Here is an 8,160-nt window from a genome sequence, read left to right as displayed (position 1 = left end):
CTAATTACAGGAGGAATTCATCATTCCTCCTCTCCATTACTATCTATTCCGAAAAGCTGTCATTTTTGCGATGACAGGTTTTCGGGAAATAGATACTTTTCCCTCTCTACACTGCATTACCGCAGCTGGAAAGAGTGCTGCGCATGCACTGTTACATCTGTAAAACCAGCGCATGCGCAGCACTGCCTACAGATGCGGTAAGTTAGTGTGTCCCCCCCCCTCGCTCACCCCCCCCCCGCGCCGTCCAGCCTCCGGCACCGTCTGCTGTGCTGTCACATGGTCTCCCAGCAGAGCACACTACTGCTTAGGAAAAAAAACTTTTTTTTCCCCTAAACTTTATTGTGTTCTGCCTGGAGACCACATGACAGCATAGTAGACGGAGCCACCAGAGGAGAGACCGGAGCGCCGGAGGGAGACGCCGGGGGACCTGCACACGCTGATACAGGTAAGTGTACCTGCTAATCGCCACCTCACAGTGGCGTATAGAACCTCCATCAAATTCCGAAAATACATAATTTTCGGAATTTGATGAATACCATAATTTCCATATCCCCATACTAATGTATGGGGAGTGGGGAAATTAACGGAGGGGGGCTTAGCAAGGAGATATCAGTGATATCTCCTGTGCTAAGTGTGTTCATGAATACCAAAATAACGTTATTTAAGGTAAATGTCCTTAAAAACGTTATTTTAGTGTTGATGAATATCCCCCTTAATTACATATCCACTGAATACTATGGGGTAAATTTACTATTGCTCGATTTGCAGGTCGTTTTGAGGAGTGATTTAGCATGCAGTGAAAAACGTTTTTCACAGCATTTACTATTAGTCGATTTGTTTTGCAAAACAAATTCGATTTGAGTCGGTTTTGAAGAGTGATTTGCTGTTCGATTTGGCAAGTTCATGTCCAAATCGAACGGCAAATCACCCTTCAAATCACTCTTCAAATCCCCGACACAACGAACTGCTTCATGCTTTCACTTTCAGCATGAGCAATTCGTTGTCATACAGATACATGCAGACATCAGTGAGATGCCTGCATGTATCTCACTGTAAAAAGCGTCTAAAGAGTTAAATTAAGAAAAAAAACAACGTGAGATCACCCCCCAAAACACAACCAGCCTCGGACTTTGCCAATCCTGTTCTAGTTGACTAAGTACAGGGAAAAAATGACGTAGGGTCTCCCTGTACTTAGTACAACCAGCACAGGGCTATGGGAAGCAGGGAGGGTTAGGGGTAGTATACTTACCTCCTTCTGTTGGGATTGTGACCCAGTCTGGATGCCAGCGTCGGGATTCTGATCGTCCGGATCCTAAATGCCGGCATCCCGTACTCAAGCCCTTATATTGTTTATCTTTGGACCTTGCACAATATCTATTTTTGCCATGTAAATGTATATACAGTATGTGTATAAGATCTGTACAGTTATTACAGCATTTTGGATTTGTAATCTCAATGAGTATGGTACAGTATGTGCTAAATCTCAGGCTGCCAGTTTACGTTTGTTTAAGACAATACTACTATGAATTAGTGATACAGTACCTTAAGTGTTAACTAAGGCTTTTCTAGGTGAGAGCTAAGAGATATCCCCAAATCCTGGACACTGTGAATCTCCTTCACACTAACATTTACCAATAATTTTGCCATCTTTTAAGCAAATGTTAGGCTTCATATATTTAATCTTGATTTTAATTACAGGTATTTATACCATACACATAATCAAACTTGTACAGCACTTTATGTTTTGAGGCTATGTTTTGAGTTTGATAAAAGTTAAATTTTATCTGTAATAATTATAATTTCTGAAGAGTATTCCACCAACGAGCTTACTTTAGATTAGGGGTGAGCGGGTTCGGATTTCTGAAATCCGAACCCCCCCGAGCCCCCCTGATCCGAGGTCGATCCGAGTCAGGCTCGACTTTTCCCACCTGGCTCGGATCTGAAATCGAGGCAAAACGTCATCATCCCGCCTTCCGAGTCTCGCGGGTTTTGGAACCTATATAAGGTACCCGCGTCGGCGCCATTTTCTCACTCGGCTGTGGACAGTGAAGAGGGAGGGTGGGAGTTAGGGCTGGCTGGGCTGTGTAGTGTAGTGTAGTGTAGTGCAGAGTAATGTTGTGCTGTGCTGTGTTGTGCTGTGCTGCTGTTGTCCATAGGGGCTGTGTCCACTACTTCAAAGTCCATAGGGGCTGGCTGGACTGTGTTGTGCAGTCAGTTGTCCATAGGGGCTGTGTCCACTACAAAGTCCTGTGCAGTGTCCCAGTCCTAAAGGGGTGCTGTAGTGTTGTCCAGGGGGTGCTCTGTCCGTCAGGGGTGCTCCCCCCAAGTGCTAAAAAAAAAAAAAAATTCTGTATTTGTGAATTGTGTGCGCAGTAGCCGCACGTGCATTAACAAAGTAGTGCCAAGCATGCGCCTGTGTCATAAGTAAAGGGCCGGCTGGCTTGACCGTTAAAGGGTGCTGTAACCCCCAAAGTACACTCCAAACCAAATAAAAAAATATTTTCTGTGTTTGTGAATTGTGTGCGCAGTAGCCGCACGTGCATCAACAAAGTAGTGCCAAGCGTGCGCCTGTGTCATAAGTAAAGGGCCGGCTGGCTTGACCGTTGAAGGGTGCTGTAACCCCCAAAGTACACTCCAAACCAAATTAAAAAATATTTTCTGTGTTTGTGAATTGTGTGCGCAGTAGCCGCACGTGCATCAACAAAGTAGTGCCAAGCGTGCCCCTGTGTCATAAGTAAAGGGCCGGCTGGCTTGACCGTTAAAGGGTGCTGTAACAGCCAAAATACACTCCAAACCAAATAAAAAAATATTTTCTGTTTGTGAATTGTGTGCGTAGTAGCCGCACGTGCATCAACAAAGTAGTGCCAAGCGTGCGCATGTGTCATAAGTAAAGGGCCGGCTGGCTTGACCGTTAAAGGGTGCTGTAACCCCCAAAGTACACTCCAAACCAAATAAAAAAATATTTTCTGTGTTTGTGAATTGTGTGCACTGTGGCTGCACGTGCATCAACAAAGGAGCAGCGCCAAGCGTGCGCCTGTGTCCCATAAGTAAAGAGCCGGCTGGCTCATTTCTCTAAGGGTGGTGTAACCCACAAAGTGCACTACTCTCCAGCAAAAATAAAAAAATATTTTCTGTGTTTGTGTGCGCCTTAGCCGCACGTATATATCAATATAACATAAATGGAGGACCAAACTTTCTCCGATAAAAATAAAATAGGGAAAGATCAAGAACCACTTCCTCCTAGTGCTGTTGCTGCTGCTGGGAGTTGTTCATCATCCCAGAGAGGAAGTAGGAACACCACTACTTTTACTAAACAATTGACCCTCCAACAGTCCCTAGCGAGGAGGATGAAGTACGACAGCAGTCATTCTGAAGCAAAACATATAACTGAGGCCTTGACTGCTATGTTGGTGTTAGACGTGCGTCTGGTATCCGCCATTAGTGCAGTGGGATTTAGACAATTGATGGAGGTAGTGTGTCCCTGGTTCCAAATCCCGTCTAGATTCCACCTGCATCCTCAAAGCAGCAGCGACAAGCGTGCGTCTGTCTGTTAAAGGGTGGTGTAACCCTCAAAGTGCGCTCCACAAACAATAAAAATATTCTTCTTTTTTTTCAGTCTTTGTGAAATGTGTGGGCTGTAGCCGCACCTGCACCCTTAAAGCAGCAGCGACAAGCGTGCGTCTGTCTGTTAAAGGGTGGTGTAACCCTCAAAATGCGCTCCACAAACAATAAAAATATTCTTCTTTTTTTTCAGTCTTTGTGAAATGTGTGGGCTGTAGCCGCACCTGCACCCTTAAAGCAGCAGCGACAAGAGTGCGTCTGTCTGTTAAAGGGTAGTGACACCCTCAAAGTGTGCTCCACAAACAATAAAAATATTCTTCTTTTTTTTCTGTCTTTGTGAATTGTGTGGGCTGTAGCCGCACTTGCATCCTCAAAGCAGCAGCGACAAGCATGCGTCTGTCTGTTAAAGTGTGGTGTAACCCTCAAAGTGCTCCAAAAAATAAAAAACTATTTTTTTTATGTTTGTGACTTGTGTGCGATGTAGCTGCACGTGCATCAACACAGTAGCAGCACCAAGCGTGCGCCTGTGTCATAAGTCAAGGGCCGGTTTGGACATCTGGTGCGGACTGAAGGACGTGCCAACAATTTCTGACAAGTCTACTATCACTGCATATGATACTGTCCTCAAAGCAGCAGTGACAAGCGTGCATCTGTCTGTTAAAGGGTGGTGTAACCCTCAAAGTGCGCTCCACAAACAATAAAAATATTCTTCTTTTTTTTCTGTCTTTGTGAAATGTGTGGGCTGTAGCCGCACCTGCATCCTTAAAGCAGCAGCGACAAGCGTGCGTCTGTCTGTTAAAGGATTACATCGGTGACAGCATCCAAGTAGGCATGTCAGACAGTCCGTACCTGTACTGGCAGGAAGAAGAAGCAATTTGGAGGTCCCTGTACAAACTGGCTATATTTTAATTGAGTTGCCCCCCCTCCAGTGTGTACTCCGAAAGAGTGTTTAGTGCAGCCGGGAACCTTGTCAGCGAAAGGCGTAGGAGGTTGCTTCCACAAAATGTGGAGAAGATGATGTTCATAAAAATGAATTATCAACTCTTCCAGGGAGACCAGCCTCCAGAACGTACAGAGGGACCTGTGGTGGTGGATTCCAGCGGGGACGAGTTAATACTCTGTGAGGATGAGGATGTACACAACACTGAAGAGGGTGAGGAATCGGTGGATGAGGAGGATGAGGACGACATCTTCCCTCCGTAGAGCCAGTTTGTGCAGGGACAGATTAATTGCCAGCTTGTTTTGTGGGGGCCCAAACGAACCAATCATTTCAGCCACAGTCGTGTGGCAGACCCTGGCGCTGAAATGTTTGGTTTGTTAAAGTGTGCATGTCCTGTTTATACAACATAAGGGTGGGTGGGAGGGCCCAAGGACAATTCCATCTTGCACCTCTTTTTTTTCTTTGAATTATGTACAGTTTGGAGCCTAGTTTTTCAAACTGCCATCCTGTCTGCCACTGCAGTGTCACTCTTAGATGGACCACGTGTTTGTGCCGCCCACTCGTATCTCTTAGCATAGTCATCCAGATACCTCGGTGCAACCTTTTGGATATAAAAACACTATTGTGAGGTGTCAGGTGTTCAGAATAGACTGGAAATGAGTGGAAATTAAGGTTATTGAGGTTAATAATAGCATAGGAGCAGAAAAACCCACAAATTCTGTGATTTTAGCTGTTTTTATGCTTTTTTTAAAAAAAAATACAGATCCAAAACACAAAACCCAGAACCCAAAACACGGAAGGGTGGTTTTGGCAAAACCAATCCAGATCCAAAACACGAAGAAAGATCCAGATCCAAAACCAAAACACAAAAAGTGGCCGGTGCACACCCCTACTTTAGATTCACTTACACATGAACCTTTTTCCCCTGTGAGCACCGAGGGTGTGCCACCAACACATTCTACCCTCTAATTTTCCAAAACTGATATTCATAGTTGTAAGTTGGTTCCTTGATTTCTATTCACTCTTTGATTTTAAGTCCTATGCAAGTACAACCTTTTGTGGTGTACTATGATAGAAGAAGGATATAGAAGATTTGTTAGTGGGGTGATAATTGTAGTACCATTCCTAGAGTGATTGGCATAAGTCGTACCGTTCCAAGGGTGATTGGCATCTATGCATCTTCAAAAAGTGACGATTTTGAAGGTACTGGTATAATTTTTAATGTGAGGGATCTGGTGCTTTTCCTGGATGTCAGCAAATGAACTTGGAGCAAATTCACCAACAATATGGCAGATCCTCTGCATTCCAAGGACCTGTCACTTGAAAGCACTGTCCTGGAGGAGAGCATGGGTTGTAGCACACAGGTGTAAAGAGAGGGGAATTCTGAAAGGTGAAGGGTTCCCGTTATTCTGTCCCAGATAGAGAGTCAGAGCTACTGTTGGAATTAAAGAGATAGTATTAAACCTCTCTTGAGCCGTGGCAAACTGGAGAGCATGTCACACCCATAAGGGCATTCTCTAGGTCAACCCAGTGCTCTGTATGAGACCTGGCATGCTAGGCCACCATTTGGATAAGCCAGAGCTGCAACTAGACTTTTCGGTGCCCTGTGCCAGAAAGAGCATTAAAGGCCCCCCTATTTTTTAAATAGGGAGATAGCACACCCAAAATGGCCTCATGAGGAAAGGCCAGGGAAGAGATAAGGGAGGCCAGGAGATGCTGGGGATAAAATAAGAGTAAGCTACAAGTGAGAATGATAATAAACACAAAATTGACAGGCCCGAACAGCGCCCCCTGCCCTGCAGTGCCCTGTGCCATGGCAGAGGACGCACTACCCTAGTTACGGCCCTAGGCGATGCGGAGAGAGATTACAGTATAATATGTAAAAAATATAAGATGAAAACTGTACCTTGTGGTGAATAGAATATCTTTCCAAATATGAGGCTTTTTGTCTCCTCTAAAGTCATTGGCTGCAACCCAAATAAAACTTATTGGCACCACCTACATTATTTTATCTGTTGTTTTTGTCATTCCAGGCAAACCTACAGCATTGGGACTGAGGTTAATGAAATGTTCAATCTGTTTATTTCATGTTTGATGGGGACAATAATTTTTATTTGAATTGGGGAGCAACATTTGCAGTGTACACTTGTGACATTATTTCTAACTGTGACTGTTAATTGGTCAAGTGTGAAGATTTAAATGTGAATGCTACCCGTATTAGGCTCCTCCACCTAGACTTGAGTGAATGCTTGCTAAGAGTGTGGAATATTTTTTTACTGTATTCAGGGTGCCCTTAGGGATATTTCATGGTGCCCAGAAATATCTCTGAGTGCTGAAAACGTTTGTACAACTTGTCTGTCATTGCATGATGAAAAAGAGTGTACAGCTTCACTATGTACTAGGGTTGAACATCGACCATCGATGGTTTTATGGCAATGCTGGATACCTTTACCATTGATGAGAGAACACTAATGCTGCACATTGGTTCCTGAGATCAGGTGACAGATGCAAAACCACTGTCTGTGCATACGTGGCTGCAAGTCATCAATGGTTCAACCATTGATGGTTTCCCGAAGATGGTTAGAAACTATCAAACATCAATGGCAGAACCTTCGAAGGACAACCCTACTGTGAACTGCACTGGGCTGCTAGCAGGGGAAAGGTATGGGACTAGTTCAGGAAACAGCAGAACAGGCCAATCATATACTGCGTGTCTACTGTCTGTCATCAGGAGGCTCCAAGCATACAGATCATTGAGGTGGAGAAACTCTAGCTGCCTGATCAGCAAGGGAATGAGGGTGAACACTGTCAGTGTTATTATCTGCCCTGTGAGCCTGTCTCCCAGTACAATATAAGTGTGTCTGTCCTGTGAGCATGTCTTCCAGCTCTGTCAGTGTTTCTGACTGCCCTGTGAGCCTGTGTTTAATCACGGTCTGTGTGTTTGTCTATATTGTGTTTCTGACTTCCAGCATTCTTTGGAACTGATTCAGTGTTGCACATAATGGCGATAATTTAGTAATAGGTAGGGTGGCGGTTGCTGGATTGCCTTAACGTACTTGTAATGTATTTAAAACATTTAACTATGCAAAAGTGTCTATTTTAGGCTTATTGTGGCAGTTCCCCTTATTTTGTTTTTAAATTGAGTATTTTGTAACCCACTGTAGAAATCCTGTGTTTGCCCCTGTATATTAGTGATACACTGTTTCTACATCAATTATTTAAACAGGTTCCAATTTCCTGGAACTGGCCTAATGTTGGCACCACCTGGCCCTTGAGATGTTCAGTCTTAGGACTGAGAGACGGGCCACCTGGTAAGGAGAGAACAGCAAACAAGGTGGAAGGATGTTGGTCTTCCTCAACGGCTAATTACGGGTGTTGGTGAGACCTGTCCATAGGCGCAGGGTCTAACTCGCTGGTGGTTTTCACCAGTGACCTCTAAAATTGGGATATGGCCTTCGCAGCGCCCAACGAGCAGGTCACGGCCCCCTGGTCAGGTACCCTGGAACTAGCAAAGCAGACAGTAACTGAGTGGCTAGAATGAAACCCAATATCATAGTATCATATGAGGTAATCTATGGGAACCGATGTAAGATGTTACTGGTGAGGTAGCGGTAGCAAGTAATGTAGGGTTTCACTGGAGAATAGCAGTAAGGGCCAAA

Source organism: Taudactylus pleione, unplaced genomic scaffold, assembly GCF_031769625.1.
Source record: "Taudactylus pleione unplaced genomic scaffold, aTauple2 ptg000330l, whole genome shotgun sequence".
In the NCBI taxonomy this organism is placed as follows: domain Eukaryota; kingdom Metazoa; phylum Chordata; class Amphibia; order Anura; family Myobatrachidae; genus Taudactylus; species Taudactylus pleione.
This window is presented reverse-complemented; position numbering follows the sequence as displayed.